Genomic DNA, 13,833 nt, shown 5'->3' on the forward strand with positions numbered 1-13,833 from the left:
GGTTAAGAGAGGGCTTGTGAACGCCTACATCAAAAGGGTAGACCCAGATATCACCCTCTTGCAAGTAACTCATCTAAAAGGAAATCATTGTGCTTTTATAGCCAGGGGTCGCTATAGAGTGCTGGCTCATGCGGGCTATACGTCAGACTCCAGAGGGGTAGCGGTCATTGTAAAAAAGGCCTCACCATTCAATATTACACGCACCTGGGTAGATCCACTAGGAACATACGTGGGTGTACAGGGGACGTGGAATAGACGTGTCTACACGATAATTTCGGTGTACGCACCGCCCAAACTGTAGGCACGTACACTTACAGCCCTTGCCAACATTCTGCTGGACACAGCTGACACGATTCAAGTTGTGGGAGGGGATTTCAACGATGTCATGGAGCTAGAGTTGGACAGATCAGGGGTGGCAGGTGGAGGGGGGAGCCAGACCGCGCTAGCGCGCCAGATGCATAACTTAGGACTTACGGATATGTGGAGATGGCTACACCCCACCCAAAGAGCGTACTCGTATTACTCAGGGGCACATAAGGTATTCTCAAGGCTAGACTATATTTTTATGTCCAGACAATACTTGGGGGCGCAGGACATGGCAGAATATAAGGCCAGAGGTGTGTCTGACCACTCGCCCTTGCTCGTGGGGGTGGGCCGGTACCGGGGAGGCATGGGTGCCTCCTGGCGCCTCGCGGCCTGGGACCTGCAGAACGCGGCGATAGTCCGTGGCCTAAGAGCGGACATTAGGGTCTACGTGGCTGAAAACGAGGGTACGGTGGACTCTGGGGTCCCCTTCTGGGAAGCCCTACAGCCGGTCCTGAGAGACAGGATACAAAGCAGGCTAGGGGAGGAAAGGCGTAGGGTTCAGGCTGACTTTGCGGCCGTGGAACAAACGATACTGGACCTGGAGAGGGATCACCAGACCACGGAGACTATTGAGACTCTTAGAAGGCTGTTGGACACCCAGCGGCGTTACAGAGAGATGGTAACAAATGAGGCAGAGACACAGTCCCTGGCCACCCTCCACCGTCTATATGACGTGGGAGACAAGTATGGCAAACTTCTGGCGTGGCTTAGTAAGAAGGAGAGAGCGGCAAGATGGATAGACAGTATTAGAAACACTGACGGGGAGTTAGTTTGTGCAGACGCGGAGATAACAAATGTTTTTGCCATGCATTATGAAAGCTTCAATGCACCGCGGGCCCTGGGGACGTGCGAAGAGGCGCTGTCCTACATGTCTCAGATAGACTTGCCGGTGTTGTCCCCGGAGGACCTTTTGGGTTTGGAGGCAGACATTTCGATAGATGATATATCCGAAGCCATTGCAAAATTGAAACCGGGTAAGACTCCGGGACCTAACGGTTTCCCCTCTGAATTTTTTAAGCGCACGACGGACCTCCTGTCGCGCCACCTCAGGGGCCTTTTCGCCGACGCGTATCAGGAAGGAGAGCTCCCCCGGACCTCTCCTTGGCTACGATAGTTCCGATCTATAAAGAGGGCAAGCCGCTGGAGGATTGTGCGTCCTACCGCCCAATCTCCCTCCTCAACACGGAAGTGAAGATCCTAGCGACCATCCTGGCAGACCGCCTGAGAAAGGTCATATCAAATCTTATACACTTAGACCAATCCGGTTTCCTACCAGACAGGGCGACCAAGCTGAATTTCAGACGGACACACAACTGGTTACAGGAGGTGAAAGGGCGAGAGGAACCTCACTGGTTCCTCTCCCTTGACGCTGAAAAAGCGTTTGACGCGGTACATTGGCCGTTTCTCACGACGGTACTCAAAAAGTTTGGCTTTGGCCAGAATTTCCAAAAGTGGGTCCACCTCCTTTACACCTCTCCTAGAGCTAGAGTGCGGGTGAACGGCAGGCTGTCCCGGGTATTTCAGATCCGGAGGGGTACCGTCAGGGGTGCCCCCTGTCTCCCCTCCTCTTTACGCTTACCATCGAGGTACTGGCAGCCAGGATCCGACAGAACGAGGACATTTCCGGCTTTATGAGGCCGGGAGACGATCAGGCACAAGAAAAGATCTCGCTATATGGGGATGATGTCCTCCTCTACATACCGAGACCGGAGACCACCATCCCGGAGCTATTCCGGGAACTGGCACGATATGGCGGACGGGCTGGGCACACCATAAACTGGCACAAATCCATCCTTTATGACCCGGGGGGGTCGAGACAGCTGGGGACGGCTACCGGAGCAGCTGTTGACTACCACAGAAGGTTTCCAGTATCTCGGGATCTACATTACCTTGGATGTGGCTTTATCGTTCCAGAGGAATCTGGAGCGTATTATAGTAAATGTGGTAGCGGACATGGACCGATGGAGACTGCTCCCACTTACACTCCTTGGCAGGGCAGCCATGTACAAGATGATTATCCTACCCAAATTTCTGTATGCTCTGCAAAATGAATACTATCCGCTACCTAATGCGGTAATCGCTCGAATCCACTCTGACCTGCGAACTTTTTTGTGGCCTGGTAAGCAACCCCGGTGGCTCTGACCATGCTTCAGAGACACCAATACAGTGGAGGCATTTCACTGCCTAACTTGGAGGCCTATTATTGGGCGGAACATTTGACGCCGATCAATGCCTGGATTCATGCGCCGGCGGACCACCCGACCTATGCCTTAGAGAGGCAAAAATTGTCACCTAAAAACCTACTGTCTTATTTGTACAGCGGGGCGGGACGAGCTTCACTCCTCCCGGCGACTGTCCATACACTCAATGCCTGGACTAAGGCCACGAGACGTATGGGGTGGGAAAAGAAGCCCACAAGACAGACCCCGTTGTGGCATTGTCACTGGCTGACGGAGCTTCATACACTGCGTGGATTCCACCGATGGGATGATATAGGCGTCTCCACGATAGGAGATGTGATAGCCAAGGGGGAACTAAAGTCCTTTGGGGCTCTACAGCGGGATTTAGGCCTTCACAAATCACAGTTGTTTAAATACATGCAGTTCTGTAGCGCGTGGCGGGTTCAGAAGGTCCCGCTGACATATATCCCGGAGTACGCACCGCTAGAGGGGCAGCTCCTCCAAGAGCAGATGGTGGGACAGGCTGTTTCCCTCACCTACAAAATGCTAACCAACAATATGCTGGGGGACCTAGCAAAGCTCAGGGGCATATGGGAGGCAGAGGTAGGAGAGATGGAAGACCTAGACTGGGAGATAGTCCTGATGCACCCCAGGGAGGTGGCGATTAAATCGAGATTACGCCTGATTCAATTCAATGTGCTCCATAGAACATACTATGATAGAAAACGTCTCCGCCGAATGGGGAGAGTGGAGGACTCCCGATGCCTTAGGTGCCTACAGCAAGAGGGGGACTTCTATCACACTCTCTGGGCCTGTGCCATGATACAAACCTATTGGACACATATGTTTGTAGAACTGGGAGAGGTACTGGGGGTTTCACTCCAACTATGTCCGAAGTTGGCGCTGTTGGGCATGACGAACGATGTTGACCTTCCGCGACCACTCCTCACTTTCTTAGTACTTGCATTGGTGGTAGCGAAAAGGGACATTGCAAAACACTGGGGAGCACCGGCGCCGCCAGACATAGAGGAATGGAGGAGAGGGTTAGACCTCTACATGACAGCCGAAAGAGTGGCGTACAAGGCAAGGGGATGTCCTAAGAAATTCCGCAGAGTCTGGGAGAAATGGCGACACTACCATGGGCTAGACGGGGGCTGTGAAGGAGGGAAGTATGGGCCGGGTCTACCTAATTGTTGGGGGGGGCGGGGGATAGGGAGGGGACTGGGTTGATCCAAGTTCTTCACAGGGGGTGCCGGAGGCACTGCATATGCGAGGCTCCAAGTGGTGATGGATCGTTTGGACTTTGGGGTGGGTGGAGAAGGGTACAGAAGTGCTGCTGCTGCCTTTTATGACTTTATTGTTGAATGTTGGAATATGCTAATGTGTATATTCTTAAGAAACAAAAGTTAAAGGAAAAAAGTGATGATCATTTCCACATTGATTGTAAGGTACGGTTTGCTGGCGATGCTCCCATGCAGCAGTAGTCGGATGATAGAACTGGATGTTGCCGCCCGGCCCCCGGGATGTGGGCTGAACGGCTGTGTGACGCTGCATGGTTCTGGACATTTGGCGATATGTTCCCTCGTAAGAGGCACTGTACGGAGTAACTTACTTCCATCACAATAAAAATAATAAAAAAAAAAAGAGGACAAAGAACTGTTCTTGTCGCCATAGGCAACAAGACTGATATATTCTAAGAGAAAGTAGGGCTAAAATATAAAGCATCAAGTGCCGGCATTCCCCAGGTTTCACTCCATACCAGTCAGTGTAATAGTTTCAACTAACTGGTACTAAAACGTCACTAAGCCAAAATGTAAAAAAGCGTTAAAACCTTTTTTATAAGCCAAAATGTAAAAAAGCTTTAAAACCTTTTTTATATAAACCTGTCAAGCTAAACTTTACTGCAGGCAGTACAGTTTTTTATTAGTACTCTGTAATACGCTTTATGCTTTTCTATGATGTAACACCTGATCTCTTTTAGATTTAATCTGTTGCATATATTATATATGTTCGTCATTTATCATTGCCTGTTAAAACGCCTAGCAGCTAACACTGGTTTTGAGCACTATATTAAGAAAACGAAAAATGTAAAGCAAAATGAGACTTATGAAAGTTTCCAAGGCAGTACATGGAAGCCCTTTATGATTTCCAACTCTATAAGCTTGTGAGGAGCATGCACACAGGGCAACCGCCAATGGGTAAAAAAAAAAGAAAATATATATATTAAACTAGCAATTGCCACTGGGGAGTTATAGTGAGGTCAATGTTCCGATCGGAATGCATTTTTTTTGTTCCCAATAACTTTGGCACCATATGACCAATCGCCATAAAACTGTTTTAAAAGTCGATCACTGGGTAATATGTATATATATAATTGTAATTTAACATATGCAGTAGCTCAGTATATATATTTCACTGTCAGAAATCTTCATGAAACACTCACTGGGTGATGTCATCTGTGATATAATCAGTGATGCTATATGAGATGTTATGATTGATGTTATAAGTGATGTTATCAGTGATGTCACTGATCATCTTGTGTGTTTTGATGTCACTGATCATGTCATGAGTGATGTAATATGTGAGGTCATAAGCAGTGTATTGGAGGGGATGTGAGTTAGAATTAGCTCAGGTAACTGTAACTGCTGAATTTCTATTTAATTGGTTGTGTAAAATCTTGACTTTAATATAAGGCCCCTGCAACATTTGGTTTTTTCAGTGAATGAGAAAAAAAAAATATATATATATACCAACCAATCAATAACTCATATAGACATTAATTTAGCTATTCACAATCCCAATCTTCCGCTTACACACAAACAGACAGATGGATACAGAGATTCACACAGTTTACTCACCAACCCATGCATTCAGTAAGATACGTTGAATCACTCATTGATAGACTCAGTCACGCACCTACTAAATCATCCATTCAGACACTTATACACCCACTCATTCTTCAATATGCCTTTCCATATATATAATAAAGATATTTAAAGTTAACAGAAACACACAGTCACTGGATGATGTCATCAGTGATGCCATCATTGATGTCATTTGAGATGTCATCAGTGATGTCATCAGTGATGCCAGTGACATGTCATGAGTGATGTAATATGTGACATCATCTGCAGTGCATTGCGGGGGCGCGAGTTATAGTTAGCTGAACCAACTATAACAGGGGAATTTCTATGGTTTTGTACGAGTGAAATGTCCAACTAACTATGACTTTCCCTAAAACGTATGGTTTTTTCTGTGAATTTCTAAGGTTTTTTAAATGCTAATTTCTAACTATAACGTGCCTGAAAACTATGGTTTTTTCAGTGAATTTCTAAGGTTTTTTAAATGCTAGTTTCTAACTATAACGTGCCTGAAACCTATGGTTTTTTAAGTGAATTTCTAAGGTTTTTGAAATGCTAGTTTCTAACTATGCCTACAGAGGTTGGACATCTGAGGAAAGAAGAAAACACGCACAGAAAGAAGCAAAAGAAATGCAGAAAGAGGCAACAGAAGTCTACAATGACGAACAAAAGTGCAGGAGAAGCTAAACATGTCCAGAAAGAACCAACAGAGGAGCAGAAAGAGGAGTATCATCCTGTACCCACAACTTTTTCAGATGGGTACTGGCAGTAACTGACTCTGACTAACCCAGCCTAGAGCCAGTGCTAAGCTAAAAGACACTTAGAATACAGTGAAAACACCTACATACACAAGTGAACACTATGCGTTTGGGGTACCCCTGTGATTAGCATGACCTCCTCTCTAAGACCCTAGTACATAATAGGGCAGGGGGATTAAAACTACCTCTTAAAAAGCACCACAAGACGCTTTTGCACAAGGGTAAAGGGATGGGGTCCTGAGGTAACATGTGTGCAAGCACGCCCTGTGGTCGTTTTAAGTTGGGATATTAAGTCCCCTTGAATCCTGTGGGTCCCTAGAGTCCAACTAGCCCACTAGGTACCTCCAGTAAGCGCCACAGAGCTGCGTTGCACAGAGGTGTAAAAAGGGGCATGGCCGGGACCACCTCTCTGCAACGCAGGCCTGTGGCGCTTACTGGAGGTACATGGCGGCCTAGTTGGCCACCAGAAGCCCTCAGGATTGAAGGGACTTAATTCCCCAACTTAAAATGCGCCACAGGGACAGAGGAACAGTATACCCCCGGCCTGATCTGCCTAAATACGGACATGTTACTCATAAGATTTCAAAAACATGCACAACTCCAATGCATGAACCCATTTTACGCAAGTGTGTAAGCTTGGTAACCCGTGGTGAAACTGGCCAGGCTCCGTCCGCATGAATGAAATGTTGGTTGCAAATGAAGGACACATCAAGGTCATAAAACACCGACAGGGAATAAAAGCTGCACACTTGCAGCTGATTCACAGACATGGAGTAAATAATTTATCCGATTTTACCCAAACGTGAACTAGAAGAACCTTAAAGAGGAAAAAGCTGTAAATGCAGTATTTACTGTGTAAAAATGTAACGAAACAAAAACCGAATAAAGGCAAGCATTTTTTTGTATTTTTTTTTGATGGGGGAGTTCCTACAATTTATTGAATGTGGGAACATGAGAACACCAAATACACTACTCCCTTCCTAGCCATTTTCCGTTTCTCTTTTTAGGTCGAGGACCGAAGGCTGCGCTTGCGCAGTCTCCGGTGGGAGATTTAATGTTTTTAGGTATGGAGGCTTGCACCCGCCTTTCTCCTACATTGGCTGGCTTCCAAAAGGGAGGCCAGCCATTGAAGGAGAGGGGCGTCACTCCATTCAGGCCCCGTCTCTTTCGGATTCGGGGCGTGTTTTTTGCGTTCTTTGTACCTGTGACATCACCCGTCACTCAGAACGCCAAAAACACGCCCCGATTCCGAAATTCTCGGAGCTTTGCGTTTGCCATTTTGAGACTCTTTTGCTGTCGTTTCCTGCTGTTTTCTGTCCCACCCAAGCCTGTCTCTCTTCTATGACTCTCTTTCGCTCTTTTTCCCTGCTGTTTTCTGTCCCACCCTTGCCTGTCTCCCTTCCTCCTCATATCCGCTCACATTTCCCTGCTTCTCCATCCCTGCTTCGGCATCCGCGTCTCTGTTCCTCTGTCTCTATCTCCCTGCGCCTCTCCTTCCACCGTCTCCTCCCTCTTCTCCCTCCCATCTCTCCTCCCCCTGTTCTTTCGCCAGCCGCCTACAGCCCACCTTCCGTCCCCTGCTCGCCTCATCCCTCCGGACGGGCTGAGTGGATGTCACCGGAGCTGGTCCCGTTGCTGGCACGGTCTGGGGTAGACCACAGTCGGGTGGCCATAGACACCGTCCCGCTTTGTGCGTGTATTGTTTTTCTTCCTGGGAGTGGCGGAAGGTCGGCGGGGAGCAGAGCCGTAGGACCTCTGATCGGATGCACCTCAGGCACCTGCTCACAGCAGTTATTATTCACACAGCTCTGATGATGCACCTTAGGCACGGGGCTGACGCTGTTATTATTCACACAGCTCTGATGATGCACCTCAGGCACGGGGCTGACGCTGTTATTATTCACACAGCTCTGATGATGCACCTCAGGCACGGGCTCACAGCTGTTATTATTCACACAGCTCTGATGATGCACCACAGGCACAGGGCTTGCCGCAGTTATTATTCACACAACTCTGATGATGCACCTCAGCCACGGGCTCACAGCTGTTATTATTCACACAGCTCTGATGATGCACCTCAGGCACGGGGTTGACGCAGTTATTATTCACACAGCTCTTATGATGCACCTCAGGCACAGGGCTGACGCTGTTATTATTCACACAGCTCTGATGATGCACCTCAGGCAAGGGCTCACAGCTGTTATTATTCACACAGCTCTGATGATGCACCTCAGGCACGGGGCTGACGCAGTTATTATTCACACAGCTCTGATGATGCACCTTAGGCACGGGGCTGACGCAGTTATTATTCAAAAGCTCTGATGATGCACCTCAGGCACGGGCTGACAGCTGTTATTATTCACACAGCTCTGATGATGCACCTCAGGCGCGGGGCTGACGCAGTTATTATTCACACAGCTCTGATGATGCACCTCAGGCACAGGGCTGCCTGCAGTTATTATTCACACAGCTCTGATGATGCACCTCAGGCACAGGCTCACAGCTGTTATTATTCTCACAGCTCTGATGATGCACCTCACGCACGCGGCTGACGCAGTTATTATTCACACAGCTCTGATGATGCACCTCACGCACGGGGCTGACGCAGTTATTGTTCACATAGCTCTGATGATGCACCTCAAGCATGGGGCTCACAGCTGTTATTATTCACACAGCTCTGATGATGTGGTGTGGGCAGAGTGTTGAGGGCAGAGGGCAGAGTGTTGAGGGCAGAGGGCAGAGTGTTGAGGGCAGGGGGCAGAGTGCAGAGGACAGAGTGTTGAATGCAGAGTGTTGAGGGCAGGGGGCAGAGTGTTGTGGGCAGAGTGCAGAGGGCAGAGTGTTGAGGGCAGAGTGTTGAGGGCAGACTGTTGAGGGCATAGGGCAGAGGGCAATAGGTCTCGCATATGCAAACGATTAAGCTATTGGCAATGTAAATGACAATGCCATTTATTTATGATTTAAAATAAAAATAAAAATAAGGGGCAATGCCAATAGCTCTACCTTTAATAATGTCGAGACCATTTCATTGTAAATGCTTGTTATATTAATGTATTTTCTGCTACGTGAAATCGCCTCCCCACCCCTTCCTTTTTTTTTACTACTAGTCCACCCCTATGCCATCATCCTCCCTTTCACCCCCCTTATCGAATTTTACAGTACCCTTTTGCAAGATTACCCTATATCCCGTAACTCGCGATAATCACAAGATTGAACAATACCCATTCGCAATAGTTATTTTATTTCTTGCAGTTGTATTTGCGCGGACTCGATGCGAACGTATTGGGGCGCTTTACATGTGCACCAGTCATATTTCACGAGGTCACGCTAACTGTATTTTATATCTTTAATACGCCGGTGGAAGATACAGTGATTTGCAGCGCGTTGAGCCAACGCTGAGACTCCAGCCTCGCTCCCGGGGTCCAAGAGCATCAGCTCCGGCCGTTACATCACATCCTCTGCCCAAAACAATAGCCTGAATGAAACCGAGGAGCGTGAATATAATGCGTGAATGTCAGGGGGCACCACCCAGTGCCCCCGCAGCGGGGTGTGAAATGGAACAGTAAACCAAAAAAGTCCTTGAAATTGCACTTATGTATCGCTTACTACCGCTGATGAGGTGTTGACACGCTCCAGATAGGGTGACCAACTGGCATTGGTGCAAATTCAGGACGGTGAGTGTAAAAATTCAGGACAAAGGGTCAAAATTCAGGACACAAATTCAGGACAGGAGGTCAAAATTCAGGACAAAACTTCAGGACAATAGGTACGTTTTACAGACACATCAGAGGTCGTGCAATAGTATATAAGTAAGCCCAGCCATTTCCAAACATATTCAACCGTTTGCAAACCTATCCATCATGTATCCTTCCATCTATCATTTCACTCATCCATCCCTTCATCCATCCCCTCATCCATCCTTTCACTCATCTCCATTATCCATCCATCATTTCACCCTATCCATCTGTACACTTATCCATCCACTCTTTATCCCATCCATCCATTCACTCATCCATTCAGCCATTTACCCTTTCACCAATCCATCCATCCGTTCACTTACTAATCCTTCCACCCATCCACTATTTTAGTCATCCACCCATCCTCCCTTTCTCTCTCCATCGACCCTTTCACTTAGCCATCCTTCCTTCCTTCCATCCATCCATCCATCCACCCACCCATCCATCCATCTACTCATCCACTCATGAATCCATCGATTGATCCTATCACTCATCCATCTATCATTTCACTCCTTCACACATCTATTCATCCTTTTGTCCATCTACCCTCCCTTTCACTCACTCATCCATCCTTACATCCACCCTTTCACTCATATGTCCATTCATTCACCCTTGCACTTATCAATCCATCAATCCATCCATCATTTCACTCATCCACCTACCCACCCATCATCCACCCAACCATCCACCCACCCACCATCCACCCACCCACTCATCCATCCTTTCACCCACCCACCATCCAATCCACTGATCCATCCTTTCACCCACCCACCATCCACCCACCCACTCATCCATCCATCCATCCTTTCACCCACCCACTCATCCATCCATCCTTTCACCCACCCACTCATCATCCATCCATCCTTTCACCCACCCACTCATCATCCATCCATCCTTTCACCCACCGACTCTCCATCCATCCATCCTTTCACCCACCCATCATCCATCTTCCATCCATCCGTCCTTCCCCTCATCATCCATCCTTCCCCTCATCATCCATCCATCCATCCTTTTCCCTCATCATCCATCCATCCTTTTCCCTCATCATCCATCCATCCATCCTTCTACCAACCACTCATCATCCATCCATCCTTCCCCTCATCATCCATCCATTCTTCCCCTCATCATCCATCCATCCTTTTACCCACCCCCTCATCATCCATCCATTCCCTAATCATCCATCCATCCATCCTTTCACGCACCCCCTCATCATCCATCCATCCACCCTTCCCCTCATCATCCATCCATCCACCCACCCCCTCATCATCCATCCTTTCACCCACCCCCTCATCATCCATCCATCCCCTCATCATCCATCCATCCCCTCATCATCCATCCATCCATCCTTTCACCCACCCATCCATCCATCCTTCCCCTCTATCCATCCCCTCATCCATCCATCCATCCCCTCATCCATCCATCCATCCCCTCACCCATCCCCTCATCCATCCATCCATCCCCTCACCCATCCATCCATCCCCTCATCCATCCATCCCCTCACCCATCCCCTCACCCATCCATCCATCCCCTCACCCATCCATCCTTCCCCTCACCCATCCCCTCATCCATCCATCCATCCCCTCACCCATCCATCCTTCCCCTCATCCATCCATCCTTCCCCTCATCCATCCATCCTTCCCCTCATCCATCCATCCTTTCATCCATCCATCATCCATCCTTCCCCTCACCCATCCATCCATCCATCCACCCCATCCATTTATCCTTCCCCTCATCCATCCATCCATCCATCTCCTGATCCATCCATCCACTCCATCCATCCATCAATCCATCCTTCCCCTCATCCATCCATCTTTCCCCTCCATCCATCCATCCTTCCCCTCCATCCATCCATCCTTCCCCTCCATCCCTTCTCCTCATCCATCATCCTTTCCCTCATCCATCTTTCCCCTCATCCATCATACAGCTACCCTTCCACCCATACATCCAGCTATTTACATTTTCTCTCCATCCTTCCCCTCACTCATCAATCCATCCATCCTCTCTCATTAGCCATTTATTCAATCTTTCATTCATCCACTCACCCTTTCACTAATTCATCCAGCCATTCACCCATCCCTTCACTTACTTACTCGCCGACCTTTCCATATTAATTTTGAGAGTTGAGTCCTTTTGAGAAGAGGCCCATCAAGAACTTCATCCTCGCTGCAGGGGCTGTTCCAGGACTGGGACAGAAGCCACCCAGGGAGGAGACAGGATCCACCACAGGGGGGGACAAGAGCCACCACAGGTGGGGGTGGACTGGAGCCACAACATGGGGGGACAGGAGCCATCCCAGGCGTGGGGTGGACTGGAGCCACCACATGGGGGGACAGGTGCCATCACTGAGGGGAGGGCAGGAGCCATCACAGGAGAGGGAACACAGGGGTGGGCATGCAGTATTCTAGTATCATCTTGGGCTCCTCTCCTGCACAAGACACCGCGAAGACAGGCTCTCTGTCCAAAATGCCATCCCCCACTGTGATGTACAGTACTTACAGGAGATACTCTAAGAGAACTGATTGAACTGATTGTCCTCCTTACTTTGTTAATCAGTGTGGGTGTGATTGTGCCATTTCTTTATTTTCTTACATTACAGACTGCATGTTTGAAGAACCGAGGTTTGCTTACAATTTAGTGACAGTAATTAAGGTCTGAGAAGAGAACCACGTGCTGCCTCGGTGTAATCAGGGGTGTAATCTGGCCGAGTCTCGGATGTTTGGGGCCCTGGGTAGAAATAGAATGTGTGAGCCCCCCTCTAAATAGCAGAGACATGACACATTCAGGGCTGTTTGCATGTGAATAGATGTCCCTGCTCCTGAACCTGCAGCCCCTCCCTCTCAGTCACCTTCGAAGCACCTCTTAACAGGTCATCAAGGGCTGGAGGTGTGAGGGTTGCCATCCCGCTGTGCCTCTCCATTGCTGCTGAGTATCTGAGGAGCTTTGGTGCAGCATCGGAGTGAAGAAGGGAGGTGGGTGCAAGCTGTGCCGGCTTTAGGGTGGAGCAACCGGTGCCCTGTTAAAATGACGGACAAATGGCGTCCGTTAAAGATTCCTTCACGGACAACGGACAGACGGCCGAAATTACGGACTGTCCGTGAAATTTACGGACGGTTGGTCACCCTAGCTCCAGACAAACTAGAGCCTGCTGGTTGTAAGAAGCTGCACAAACTCTCCAGAAACTGGGATAAGGACCGAAAGTACATTCATAATAGAGATGGGCCCCAAGTACCTGCTCCACCTGCAGCATCTGACTAAAGGTGGGGGCGGGGGCTGCATGCATGACTCGGTCCCTAAGATCTGCATCCTGCCGACACTCAGCCCATGTAGCGCCCACCGGCTGTACACCCTGAACAACTGGCGGGCACAGTGCATATTCCTTTAGCTAAGCGATGTCTGCATCCAGCGCGGTGAAGCAGGGGTTTCAAGCACTCGAGGCTCGAGACAGGGGAGGCACGGGGGAGCATTCCATGCAGAGCAGAGGCGTCCCTGTGTCCGAAGAGAAAGGGCGGATTAAAGAGCAGGGCAGTGTCTAGGCAGTGAGAGAAAACATTCCAAAAGTGCATGCCTAATGGAGCCGTCCTGAGCACGCCTGCATCCATGTTTGTGCATGGACTGGGGTGTTGGGAACGCATGTATGTGTTTGTGTACTCTTGTATGTCTCCATATGTGTAACTAAGGGAGGCAGGAGTTTTATGTATGTCTTTGTAAGTCTAACTATGTGCATGTTTGTGTGTACATGTAAGCACGTAACAATGTGTGCATTTTTGTATGTGTGATGTGTGTTAATGTATACATGTATGTTTATATACATGTGCGCATAGAGTAGGTAAGTTTATGTAAGCATGCATGTAGGCATGCATTTATCATCATTGATAACTTTATTTCGACCACAGTGGGCCATAAAAGTACATGTTAAAACACAAGATAAAAC

The sequence above is a fragment of the Lissotriton vulgaris genome, chromosome 5 (assembly GCF_964263255.1).
Source record: "Lissotriton vulgaris chromosome 5, aLisVul1.2, whole genome shotgun sequence".
NCBI lineage: Eukaryota > Metazoa > Chordata > Amphibia > Caudata > Salamandridae > Lissotriton > Lissotriton vulgaris.